The sequence below is a fragment of the Pinus tabuliformis genome, chromosome 4_1 (genome assembly GCF_031772625.1).
Source record: "Pinus tabuliformis cultivar Carrire ecotype Pingquan chromosome 4_1, CPIR1, whole genome shotgun sequence".
Lineage (NCBI taxonomy): Eukaryota > Viridiplantae > Streptophyta > Pinopsida > Pinales > Pinaceae > Pinus > Pinus tabuliformis.
In genome coordinates this window covers 945,779,921-945,793,644 of record NC_142303.1, presented here as the reverse complement: position 1 = coordinate 945,793,644, position 13,724 = coordinate 945,779,921, and positions in this window count along the sequence as shown.

The following is a 13,724-nucleotide window of genomic DNA, read 5'->3' as shown; positions in this document are numbered from 1 at the left end:
TGCATAAAATATCGATGGACATTCCTAAGTTCAACAGAAAACAAGGGGAAGATCCGGGCACTCATGTCACCACCTTCCATCTCTGGTGTGTTTCAAACTCCATGGTGGATGATAGTGTCCAGTTACATCTTTTTCCCCACACCCTCATTGGCAATGCTGCAAAGTGGTATATTGAGTTACCATGCGCGTCAGTGAATACCCTTGACACTTTAGCGATGGAGTTCCTAAATCACTTTCAGTTACCTATTCGTTATGAGATAGGGACCGAGCTCCTTACTTCGTTTCGTCATGATACCACCACCGACATCTCCGATCATATCCATGAATGGAGATGTAGGCAGAGGTTAGTCAAAGATCCCATCCCTGATTTTCTCTTAACGGACTGGTTCTATAAGTCGTTACTCCCACAAATCGCTAGAGATGTCACTCTAGGTGGTGTGGTCATAGAAGACCAATCCATATGACGTGCCCAACACTTAGATTTGATTTATTCACAGTTTGGCACTCTCTACGACATCATCCCCTATGCTCCCAGTAACCCTAATCCTCCCACTACTCAGCACCCTGGAGCGCACGCCAATGGGATTTTCGGCGCAACCTCTGGGGTCACTGTAAAAAACTCAGTGGTTTTGTTGCCAAGTTGGTAGTGGACCCCTCTACCAAAGCGACTGCTCTTCCTGCCACTACGGTTAACTCTATGTAGTCCACATAGAAATCCAGTGGCAAGAACAAGAAGAAACAGAAAAAGACTGCTCCTTCTGAGGAGCAGTCATCTAAGTAGCCCAACCTGAAACAGAAGGCTGCTATGCCTACTGATGCGGAAAAGGATAAAGGCACCAAATATTCATGCAAATGCTGTCTTGAAGATCACGTAACCTAGCGTTGTCCACGTCTTCAAGAATGCATGGATTACCTTGCCAAAAGAGATCCTGGTAAGACACCTGCTTTCCTTAGAAATCCTTTTCCTACTCAACAATAGCAAAATCTTGTTGCCAACCAACCACCACCCACGTCAGGGGGCAGCGACAGTTCGCGACATCCTTCCTCTGGTGAAGGAAGTTCTACCATTCACACATTTGAAATGGTAGAACTAACCATAAGAGCCAAACCTTATGGAGTTCCTGTTGCTCTGGCAGCAAAACCTTCCTCAGGTCAAAACCCAACGCCGCCCAACGATCTTCATATCGAAAGGCCAGTTGAGGACTTTGTAATTCGACCCCCCAAGGGGGCACTTCGATGCAGAACGCACAAATATACACGTGCCACCCAACACTACAACGTCGTAGAAGATTTGATGCAAGGACCGTCAGCCATGTCAGTGCTCAAAGTATTACAAACATGCCCCAGCCAAAAGAAAGCTTTGCTTTCGGCTATCAAAGGTATTGAACCTACAGATTCCATGCATGATATTTTTGACATGGTGTTGTGGGGAAAAGTATCCAACACGGAATGACCCTATCCCACTCTAAGGGTGATAGTTCCTTAGCAACAGCCGAAGCAAAGCTATCTAAGGTTACTTCTTTATGACATGCAAAAGAGGAAAGGAAGAGATCCACTTACCGATGTCTTGCGCAAATGGTCGATCCAATCTTCTCTCTTTGCTGCTTGCTCCCAGCTCCTTGTCTTCTCACGGGCCTAGCTACACAAGATCCTGCAAACAAGACGAGAAAAGGAAACTACAAGAAGCATGCATTCATAATTGATTCAAGGATTAGCATAAATCAAATACGCAAGTAAGACAATACACCATTGAAACACATGCGAATAGAAGAACCTCAAATGCTTTATTAATGGAAGAAAGTAAGGTTCAGGCGGTGATACAACCATAAGAGGCCCAACCCAGCATCACCTTCCCGACGGAAAGAAATCTCCTCGTCACCTCCCTCAAGCAATCACCCAATACTCTCAACTGTAAACCAACAGCAATTCTTTGCACAAAATTCCGGCCTCCAGATCCCATGGGATGAGATCCTTATATAGAGTTTTGGAGTGAAGATAAGTCAGCTTGATGTGTGACTGTTGTCCTCTTCAACCCCAGTTGTTTTTTAGTTCTTGAGTCCACTCAGAGATTCTACCTTCCACTTGGAGTTGTAGAACCTCTTTACTCATCATTAGGCAAATCTTCTAATCCAAGTGTCAATTTGGAAGCTTCCTGGGCACTGACACATTGAGGAAAGATTACTCCACATGTCCAAATTCGCTTAGCGCAGGTAGCCTTTGATGAAGTTGACATTCAGCGCAGGTACACCATGGAGCAGTTGACATTCAGCGCAGATGCCCAGTGGAGCAGCTGCTTTGATCCAAAATTGACCTGTTTTTGAGTGTTTTTCAGTGGAGAACTGATCTGAAGTGCTGTGGTTTGCTGACCTTGTTCCTCTAGGGGTAGGAACAACATGTTTAGGGACTTTGGATCCCTCAGATTATTGACATTTCATGCTCTATGTTGTAAGGCACAAAAATGTCTATAACAGTTGCCCCCTAAAGTATGAGGTCGTTTATCAGGTGAAATGCTTTATTAGGAGGATCCGAAGTTCATTCAATCGTCGGGAGGTGACCTGTAACAAAATACAATACAATACATTATTTTTCATACTGCTTTCATGATCTAGCTGATGCGGGCATTTCCCATGCTCAGCTTTATAAATACATTTTCTGTACATAAACAGACGATCGTCTGATAGTAGACTGATAATTCTCTGCTTAAATTATCATCCTTTTAGTAGGATGATCATCTGCTGCACATGTCTATGTCTTTATCTCCTGAATATATATCGCAGCCCAGATGGATGAAACTAGATCCGGGGTCTTCAAACTTGTCCGATCTTCACTCTAAGTACAGGTCGATCCATGTGAGAATTTCTTGGAGTCGAACATGGAAAGACATCGCTTGATTACCAGTCAATGATGTAAACTGTTAACAAGCGCGAGAGGAATCACCGATAATGATGATGACCCTCAAGGTAATGCAGCACAATTCACGTGGCATGAATATAGGATTTGGCGTCGAACACCACGCAAAGTCTCCCGGTCGAAGGTCATTAATGTATACCTGTCGCCGGAAGTGAGAAACTTGCCATTAAGGCATGCAAGCTTCAAAGTACTGAGGGGGTGTTCCTAGATCAACTTCTTGGATAATGAGCTGATGTCGACAAGAAGCGATCTGTCAAAGGAGGGCCTTAATGAATCCCACATCAGTGACATGGAACGGAGCTAGTAATTGTGATGATGGTGAAAACGATCTGTGAAATATGATTCAGGGTGGCGGTCATGAAAGGATGAAAGATGATGTATGGCAGTGGATGGGACCCGGTTGACACTCTCTGAATGACATCTCTTGAACATATAATGACACTGATGTGATGGATCGGTAGCATTACCCCAAATGTGGATGGTATGGCGAGACCATGGTGAAGGGACCGGTGAATGGAAACAACCCAACCCGATGTTTTTACGGAGGCAAAAGTGTCATGTTCAAGAGCGACTTGCTACCATTAAGCTTTGAGGTTCTCCCAATTTTTCCCCAGTCATTTCTGACCAGTACCTCTTTATTTTTGTCAAGCTTGAGGAGGATAACATATGCTTGTTCTATAACCTGCCCTTCGGGCAAGCCCATCGCTATGTTTTAACGAGCCTAGCGATAGGGAAACTCGTTCTCGTCTAAAGACAAGTTTGTCGCTATTTAATGTATTTAACGAGTCTAGCAACAAAGACAACTCGGTCCTTTTCATTTTTAGAGAGTCTAAAAAGGTACGTAAAGTTAACTCCAAAGGTCCTTTTTCGTCATCTAATCCCTTAAGTTCGAAAAAGTATAAAACAATACAGAAGGGATGAATGTTCGATAGCTTTATCGAGCCGAACTAGACAAGCACTCGATCTTTTTGTGCAATAATCCCTCAGGTCCAAAAAGATTAAAATTTAGAGGAGGGATAGCTCTTCCGGTCCTTTTAACGAGTTGGAAGGCCAAAACTCGGCAAACTTTTCATTTTTTACGAGTCAGTGAAAAGAGCTCAAAGAAGACTCGTATTTTGAGGAACGAGTGATAAACAGGGATAGCAGCAAATTCCAGGTACAGGTTGGAATTTTCCAATCACGGCAGTGTCATAAGGATGGCTAGGTGAAATCACTCTTCGCAGCTGTTCCTCAAAATAGGTAAACAATCAAGTGGATGTGAATGATCGGCCAAATGAAAAGTGGAGGTGACGGTGCAAACACGACCAAGGTTTTTATGGCTGATGAATTTACGGTCTCAAATGGTTATTTACCGGTTCATTTTTTCCGGATGAGCTTGAACTCTGGGGGAAGCTTGCTCACATGTGCATTTATTTTTTAACGAGCATGAATCTCTTGCTAAAACTGCTCGGTTTTGCGTTTATTTTTTAACGAGCATGAACTTTGCCAAAACTGCTCTTTTTATAAGATCAAATTCATATTTTACCATGACTAGCCTTTTCTTTTTCAGAGATAGTACTGTATCATCAATTGCTGCAACAAACTTAGTTAGCAATAGATATTATGAGGTAAAAATGCTAATATTTCACTTTGAACTACGTAAAAAGCAATTAAAAGATGTTTTTACCCCCAATTTTACCATTTCATTTGCATTTGGCTTGTTGGAGCTTTGGAGGTGCCTCTTCCTTTTGATTTTTCACCAGCTGATTTCGGGAGATTCTGTGGACGATTCTCAGCGCCGTCTGGACCAGGTAGGAGCTAAACCTTAGCTCTCTCTTTTCATGGTTTCATTTTCCAGTTTTGTGCCTGTTTTCTTGCCCCCATGAGCCCCTGGGGTTTCATTAGGGCGCTCTGCCATCAGCGCAGGTGCCTCATTCGAAACCTGCGTTGGGGTTCATGCTAATTAAGGGCATTTTGTCCCTCAACGCAGGTGGGACCCTTCTCTACCTGCGTTGGGCGCAGAAAAGCTTCTTTGTTGCACAATTTTTCATGGAAATTTTGCCATTTTCTCACCAAGTCAGGGATCTTACTCCTCCTCTTGTTTGTTTTGCAGAGTTTATTGGAGCAGAATGACTCTTACATGGAGAGAACGAGAGCATGAAGAGGAGGACATGATTTCCCTCCCTGATCCTGTCACGGTGAACGCGCTGCGGAACTGTGGCTTGCTAAAATTCTTCCGCATTTCTAGCATGAGGGCACAGATACTTTTACTGCAGTACCTGCTTGATGCTTGGGATCCTGTTAACCAGGTGTTCCAGATTAGGGGCAAGTCCATCCCCTTGACCATAGTGGACATTTACTTCTTGACTGGGTTGTCAAGGCGGGGTGCCCCCATTTGTTTGTCCGGTTCGGCCCGAGGGAGTGATTCCGTGAGAGACTATGTTCGTCAGTATTGTAGGGAAGGATCCCAGCCGAGCAGAGACGGCAAGGTTACTATCCGTGAGGTCACTGACAGGTCTCTCCGGTCCATTCTGTACACGATTTGTAGGATGGCCGGTAGTGCATCCCCTCATGTTGCCAACAGGTCTTATGTGCAGCATGCCCTGGAGTGTCTTCAGCCGAAAGTTTTTAACTGGTGTGATGCAGTACTGGTTCAGATGAAAGGCCAGTTGACCAAAGTAAAGGACGGGAAGGATAAGAATTTTGGTTTTGGTTCAGTTCTGACTGCCTTCGCTTTGGAGAAGATACCCCTGATGCAACCTCAGTACATTGCACTCGACTTGCCTTCTCCCACTGAGCCACGCATGCAGAGGTGGGTTGACCACATGTCCAGACATGCAGGTCAATCTCAGATTACTTTTACTGACACCTTCTTTAGGTGGTTCGAGCGGCAGGATATGGCCTTTTCCGAGTATCCATATATTGGTATGGATTTCCGAGGTGATCCGGATTTGGTGCTACCGGATGGCGAGCAGTGGGGCGATCTTGGTAAAATCTTGACCTTATCACTGTTTACTGTTTCTTTATTTATAATGTCCTTGTGCTTTACTCTATCAAGACTCTAATCAAACTCATGTGTGCATGCAGATGTTGGTCCTGTCCGTCCAGTAGTTCGTCCGAGAGCTCCGGCCGCTGCCCCAGTAGGGGAGGCTCCTGGGAGAGCTATTCTCCGTGACCTTGACTTGGCCGAGACTCTTGCAGCTGTGCATGAACAGGTCGAGGGTCTTACCCTTGGGATTCCGGATGTACGGATCGACGAGTTGCCTCTACGATTGCAGCGGCATACTGCTGGTGTTCCTAGACGATGGACTCGTCTTCTGCGCATGATTGCACAGGCCGTGGCATGCTATCATGAGCATCACTAGGCTAGGGTGCCCCCCAGCCGTTTTTGAGTTTTTTGGGGTCATATGACCGATTTTGTCTTGGTTACAGAACATTATATGTAAACCTTTAAACAGTTATATATATTTTTGATTTTCGGGGTTTATTCCAGTTTTTATGTGATCCATGTATGAAACATCAATGATGCTTCTCTTTTTATCAATTTTGCAAATGTCTATCTAACACATAGTTTGCTAATGAGTCGGTTAATGTGTTTAAGTTTCTGGAAATGTGTTGATATTGGATAAAATCAAACTGTCTTTCCAAGATTTTAACTCTTAGGAACTTGCGATAAATAGCTGGATTTCGGATAGAGTAGGTACCATTGAGTTGTAGTACCACGAGTTGTGAGTCTAACCTGACGACTAGCCGGCGTATGCCATGGGTGATGGCATCAGAGAGGAGCTCTATCAACGTGCTATACTCAGCGATGTTATTCGTTGATTGACTAATACATACCCCCCTGAAACTCACTAACTCGCCGCTTGGGTCAAAAATGGCCCATGCTGCAGAGGATAGGTTCCTTGAACTACGACTCGCTCCATCGGCATATCCAACCCACGGTTCCAATGGATTTGACATCTGCAATAAGTGTAAAAAGCGGATTACTTAAACCGAAACAAACGCTCTAGCGAAAACAAAAATGTAACAAAAGAATACAGGTTACTATTAGGCATAGTAACGCTTAAGGTACAACCCGTTGCGGGGTTGCGCCAGTGGAATCCCGTCATAATCTACCAACTCGTAGGCTCCTTTTGCTAATACACTCTTAACAATATAAGGGCCCATCCATAAGGACTTAAATTTTCCAGCTCCCAATTTATCGGATTCTTGGTCATAAAGCAAGACCAAATCACCTTCTAAGAAGACACGAGGTTTGACATTTTTGTCGAACTGCGCCTTGACTTTTTTCTTATGGGCTTCGTTAGCCAAAGCAGCATCACGACGGGTTTCATCCAACTGGATTAACTCCAAGAAACGAGCCTCTTCTTCCGAAGTTCCGGGGAGGAGATCAATTGCGAGTTTAAGGGACGAAATTTCGCACTGGATTGGTAGGATCGCCTCCAGGCCATACACCAGTTGAAACGGTCTGAACCCAGTGGCATTCCTTACCGATGTTCGGTAGGCCCACAAAGCTGAGTACAGGATCAAATGCCATCTTCTTTTGTGAACCCCCACCATCCTTTGCAGCATGCGCTTCAGGACTTTGTTGATTGCTTCAACTTGTCCGTTAGCTTGCGGATAGTACGGAGTAGAGCTGTCGTGAGACAATCCTAGTTTGGCAGTTAATTCAACCATCATGTGATTGCGAAAATGCGATCCATGATCTGTTACTATGGCCTGTGGTATGCCGAATCTGGCGACTACATGATTAAAAAAGAATAGGGCTGCTGTTTCACCAGTGTTATCCAATGTAGGCATCGCCTCGGCCCATTTGGTAAAATAGTCAACTGCGACTATAATATACCCATGCCCCCCGGTCGAGGTGGGGTTACATTGCATGAAATCGATGCCCCATTTGGCGAAAGGCCCCACAGCTATTATTGGCTGTAAAGGAGCGGGGGGTCTTCTGGTTTTGCTATCAAAAATCTGACATGCATGGCAACTTCTGACTGCGGTTATGCAATCTTTGAACATGGTTGGCCAGAAGTATCCTGCTCGTAAGATTCTTTGTGCTGTAGCATATCCAGATTGATGCCCCCCACAGGTGCCTAAATGACATTCATTCAGGGCTTTTTCGGCCTCCTCATGGGTGAGGCACCTTCTCAGAACCATATCGACACCACGACGGTAAAGCATATCACCGACGATCATGTAGTCTTTTGCTTGGTATCGAATGCGTTTTTGTTCTGAGTGAGAGGTGTCTGGCCGAAACTTTTGGGTTTGGAGATAAACTATTATATCTCCATACCACTCATCACTTGCTGATATCAGAAACAAACTTTCGTCCACGATCGATTCTTTGGACGTTTCATCGTTGGACGATGATGGGAGATCGCATAATAATGCCGCGAAAAGTAAAGCTTTCTTTGATTTGGATTTCACAAATTCCAGATCAAACTCTTGAAGGATAGCTATCCACTTTAAATATTTTCCCCAAGCAACTGTCGCGACAGTATATAAGTCATGGGGTTGCAATCTGACAATACGGTGGTCTTCCTGAAGAGGACATAATGCCGAAATCTTTGTATCGCTTGAACAACAGAAAATGCTAGCTTTTCAACATGAGAATATTTACTTTCTGTATCATTTAAGTTTTTACTTAAATAATATATAGGGTGTTCAATTCCGTCGACTTCTTGAACTAAAAGCATTGCAATGGTCGTATCTACTGCAGCCAGATACAGGTTGAAGTCTCTTTGATAGTCCGGGGCGTACATTAATGATGCTTTTACTAGCGCTTCTTTCAGAGCATCAAAGGAAGCTTGCGCAACCTGGTCCCAGACGAAAGGTACATCCTTTTTCAAGAGACGGGTATAACCTTTAGCAAGTTCTGCGTAATTTGGAATGAACCTCCTCAGAAAGTTTGCTTTCCCTTGGAGTTTCTGAATCTGAAGCAAGTTCAAAGGTGGAAGCAAATTAATGATTGCCTGCACTTTGCAAGGGTCGAGACGAATCCCATCCTTGGAGACTATGAAGCCAAGTAAACGACCAGAACCGACGCAAAACACACATTTGTGTGGATTGAGCCTTATCTTGTAGTGTCGGCAACGTAGAAATATCGCTCTTAAATGTTGCGGATGATCAGTCCGTTTCTGCGAATGAGCCGGAAGATCGTCGAGATAAGGTTGAACGATGTTCTTGATGTCATGGAAAGCATAATTCATTGCTCTCTGAAACGTCGCTCCTGCGTTCTTTAAACCAAAGGGTAATTTTCGATAAGCGAATGTGCCCCACGGACAAATAAATGCAGTCTTTGACTGGTCCTGTGGGCGGATATTAATTTGATTATACCCGGAAAATCCGTCCATAAAAGAAAAGATTTCACATCCGGCGCATTCATCAATTATCTGGTCGATGAAGGGTGTAGGGTAGTTGTCCTTTGGACAAGCTTGATTCACATCCCTATAGTCGACGCACACTCGTATTGTTCCCTGTTTTTTCATCATGGGGACAATATTCGATACCCAATCGGTCAGAGGAACTGGATAGACGAAACCAGCATGGAGGAGTTTTTCAACTTCTGCCTTAATGGCAGCGGCTTTCTTGGGGTGCACCTGCCGAAGCCGTTGTCTTACTGGTTTGACATCAGGATACATCTTAATTTCATGTTCAACGATACTCGAGTCAATGCCTGGCATTTCATCATACGACCAAGCAAAGACATCTCTAAATTCGCGGAAAAGAGCTTTATATATTTCCTGTTCTGAAGGGGAACAACCTTTGCCGACATAAATATTCTCTACAATGTCTGTTTTGATCGAGATATTTATGGCTATGGTCTCTTCTATATTGGATAGGTTTCTCTCGGAATCCACTGTATTTACAGTATTTGTTAGGAATTCAAATACTGAAGGGTGATATAGGTCGCCTTGAGTATCTTCCAGAGGAAGGGAACGATGGTGGTTATCATCCCATGGTGCCCCCTCAATCAACATTGACTGCAGGATTCCTTCGTCACTTGCATGCACTCGTGACCAAGGATCCAAAGGGGTACCACATTCTCCTGACCTGTCTACCCAAACGCTTGACGAGCGTTGATTTGGGCTCGCCTCCCATGCCTGAAACATTGATTGCTACAATATTTCGATTGGGTCGGGCGCAAAACCATTGCACGATCCATGATGACTTTTTCTTTTGCGACTTTCGTGGAAGATATCATGTTGCAGGTTGCTACCAATGGTACATTTCCTATGTACATAGGGTTCGGTAGCGAGAAAGTCCCCATCATCGTGGGGTCTTTCAACAGGCCTACTCCGATATCTTGGATTGAATTGTCGTTCTCATGGATCATGGGAATGCTTCCCGTAACTTGTGAACCATTAAGGAGGAAGTTCTGTTGGTCGACGACCGTAATCCCTCCTTCAAACGGGAATGCGATCTTCCTAAAATAAGTCGACACGACAGCTGCCATGGCATAAATCTATGGTCTTCCCAGTAGGATGTTGTAATCCAGATTTCCATCTATGACTTCAACATCAATCTCTACTGTTTTTCCACCTAGTTCAACCTTCAAGTTACTTAGAATACCGTAAGGGGTATATGTCCTACCGTCGAATGCTTTTAGTGTTGTCGAAGATCTTGACAAGGTTGGCGACCCTAATGTTTTCCAGCAACTCATCGACATAATACATGTAGATGCCCCCTCATCAATAATTGTTCGATGAACAGTTTTGTTGAGGGCTTTCACTTGAATAAGGAAAGCTAGTTGAGCTGGTAACTGAGGGTCATATCCTTTGTGATCAAAGGACACAAGATTGGAATCCTTAGGATCAACCCCCCCTATTGCCGATAACAACGCTTGCCTTTGGGATGGACAATTTTGTAGTACCTCTAGAGTCGACATAGCGGATGGCGATTGGGCCAAATCTTCTACTATGTTATAATGCTGCGCCGCTCTGGCGCGAGGATTAAAGGTCGACTTGTGCACTACACCCTTAGGCGGTTTTATCGTTAACTTTGGCATTATGGGTGGGACAACTTCTTTCGAAGTCGCTGTCGAACTACTAGGTTGATCTTTACCTTTTTCGTTTGACAGTTGCGGATTCCTGTAATCTTTGTTCCTTGTCGAAATCAAAGCATCATTCTGCTGCTTGGAGATCGATAACATTAGCACTTGTGACGGGGAAGCATTTCCACTATCAACCATATTTTGACCTGGACTGGGAAATGGATCTGTCAACACAGCTGGGTTCTTTGGACTTTTAAAGAATCTCTTGAGCTCAGCTTTCTATGGACAATCTGTTGTCTTGTGATCTTCGTCACATATCATACAGGGCCATTTCTTTTTCCCTTTCTCAGGAGGGTTTGAAGAAGTTTTTTCAGGTGACTGATCGCCCTGTTGTTTCTTCCTCCCTTTGTTTTGCTTCTTCTTGCTTCCTGGTTGATTGGTTTCTTTGCCTTTATCTGCTGATATGGCATTTACTTCCGAAGCAAGAATCTCTTCATGGGCATTTTGATCTGAAGTCTTACGGGCTTTCTGGGATGAAGCCCTTTTTGATTTCGCGCTTGCAGTGCCAATCACGCCATCTCCGGCATGAGAGTCAATATTTGATTTAGGAGGTGGAGGAATTGAAAATTCAGGTCTAGGAGCGTCAGGTATTTTGTATAGAGCGTGCCAGACTGAGTATATACTAAGTCTAAATATTGAGCACGAGCGATGACTTGCTCCTCTATTACGACTCCCCCCTTGGCCACATCTTCCGTTATAGCCGGAAGTAATGACTTTATAAACCATTCAGCTAATAGCTGATCAGGAATGTATGTTTTCACCATCCTACGATGGCGACGCCACTCATGTATATGATCTGATATGTGAGTAGCTGTCGTCTGTTTGAAGTTGGTCAGTATCTCGGTTCCTGTTTCATACCTGATTGGTAATTGAAAATGGGTTAAGAAAGTCGTGGCTAAGGAGCTGAAATTGTCGAAAGAGGCCCTTGGCAATTCTATATACCATTTGGCCGCCGGACCTGTCAATGTCCTCTGGAAGAGGCGAAGTCTTATCGAATCATCGTTCAGAGTGTTCGACGAACACCACAGATGAAAAGTCATGACGTGATTCGACGGGTCTTCACCTGGATTTCCATTGAATTTAGGAATGTCGGAGGGAAGTTTGTGAGGAATCGCTGGCCACCAAGGGGCATAAGCAATCGGATTATTCGTCAATCGATGTAAATCAGGTAACTCTAGAGTTGCCACGAATGGCAGCTGTTGACTCAGATTAGGCGAAGCGTACCCAGGATACGATGGGATCGCCTGAGCAGTTGGTCTTTGCATACCGGCATAATGTAATTGATGCTGGTATGATTGATACGGTTGGTGGACTACCCCACTGTAAAGTGGTTGGTTTAGACCGTTTTGGATATACGGTTGTCCACTGTTCGCAAAAATCTGCTGCTCGGTACCTTGGTACCCTTGCTGGAATTGCGGTTGTTGATACTGCACCAACCATGGTTGTGACACCATGGGTTGTTGTGCTATACTAACCACTGGACCAAGATGAGGGGTAATGATACCCGTTTGTGCTTGTGCCGCCCCGTCAGCTGGCGATTGTGGTCGAGTCGCAGGGTCAAAGGGCTGTTGCATCACAACCTGAGGAAACTGAGGTTGACATACAACAGGCATCGTTTGAACTTGCGACACGGTTACAATTGCTGGTGTTGTCGGGATGTTCGTCACAGGCATTTGTTGTTGCATAGAATACACAACTCTTGGTTGCTGGGGTAGCATAGGTATCCAACAACTTGTAGTTATTCCAGTATAACCTGAATAAAGTTGTGAACTCCCGTATGGGTAACCTCCCGGAGGGGGTAACGAAAAAGCATATTGCCCCCCATACGGTGGCGGTCCGGAACTGAAAGGATTTATCAAACCTTGAGGACCAGATTGCCCAAACTGATTTCCGAAAGGATCAATTTGTTGAGTTCCAACATAGGAGTTACCGGGTATTATCCCGGGAGAACAAACAGGAACAGACCATACTGTCGTCATGGCCCCCGAAGGGGTTCTCTCTAGCTGTTGAGAGCTGGGAACAGATGGTATGCCGGCGAACATTGTCGGAGTGACTGCAGGGGGTTCTGCTGTCGCTGTGTCATTTGGCACAGTCCTAGATGTTGACGGTTGTTCAGACATTTTGAGTCTATCCAGTAGATTGCCTAGTGATCCTTCAGGAACCTCCCTGGGTGAGAGGCTAGCTTCTGATGCAGAAGGAAATAGAGTGATCCCTGCTCCAAAACGGGTTGGAGTAGTTGCTTGCGGATCTTCTACAATTTCCTCTATTGCGATCAGACCAGGTGGAAGGGGAAGACCGTCAGGTCCGTAAAATATTTCTGGTACCGAAGAAGGGGTTGTTTCGACAGCGACAGTTGTTTGAGGAGCAAGACTCTCTGAACCGATCACCGATGGAACCGACTCAGTAACACAACTATTTGCTCTCAGACTAGGATCAGTGTTACCGTCCTTCTAGGGATGTTGAACTTCTTCAATAAGGGCAGGGTTTCCAGAAATGTTTGGAGTAACCGGAACCTCAGATGTCGTTGGAACACTTGTTCTAACTGTGACAGGAGATTTGGAACCAGTTGAAAGAGCCTGCTTTGCCCGGGTTGTTTTCGATTCCGGAGACAAAGACGGTCGACTAGTAAGCCTCCGCGAATGACGGGTCATCGATTGACTTTCTTCCACGATTGTGGATTACTTGATCAACCAACAATACAAAGGGTAAAATGTATTTTCGAATTGAATTAATTTTAGACGCTTTTAAGACACAACTTGCTTTTTCACTTTTTAAGAGTCGA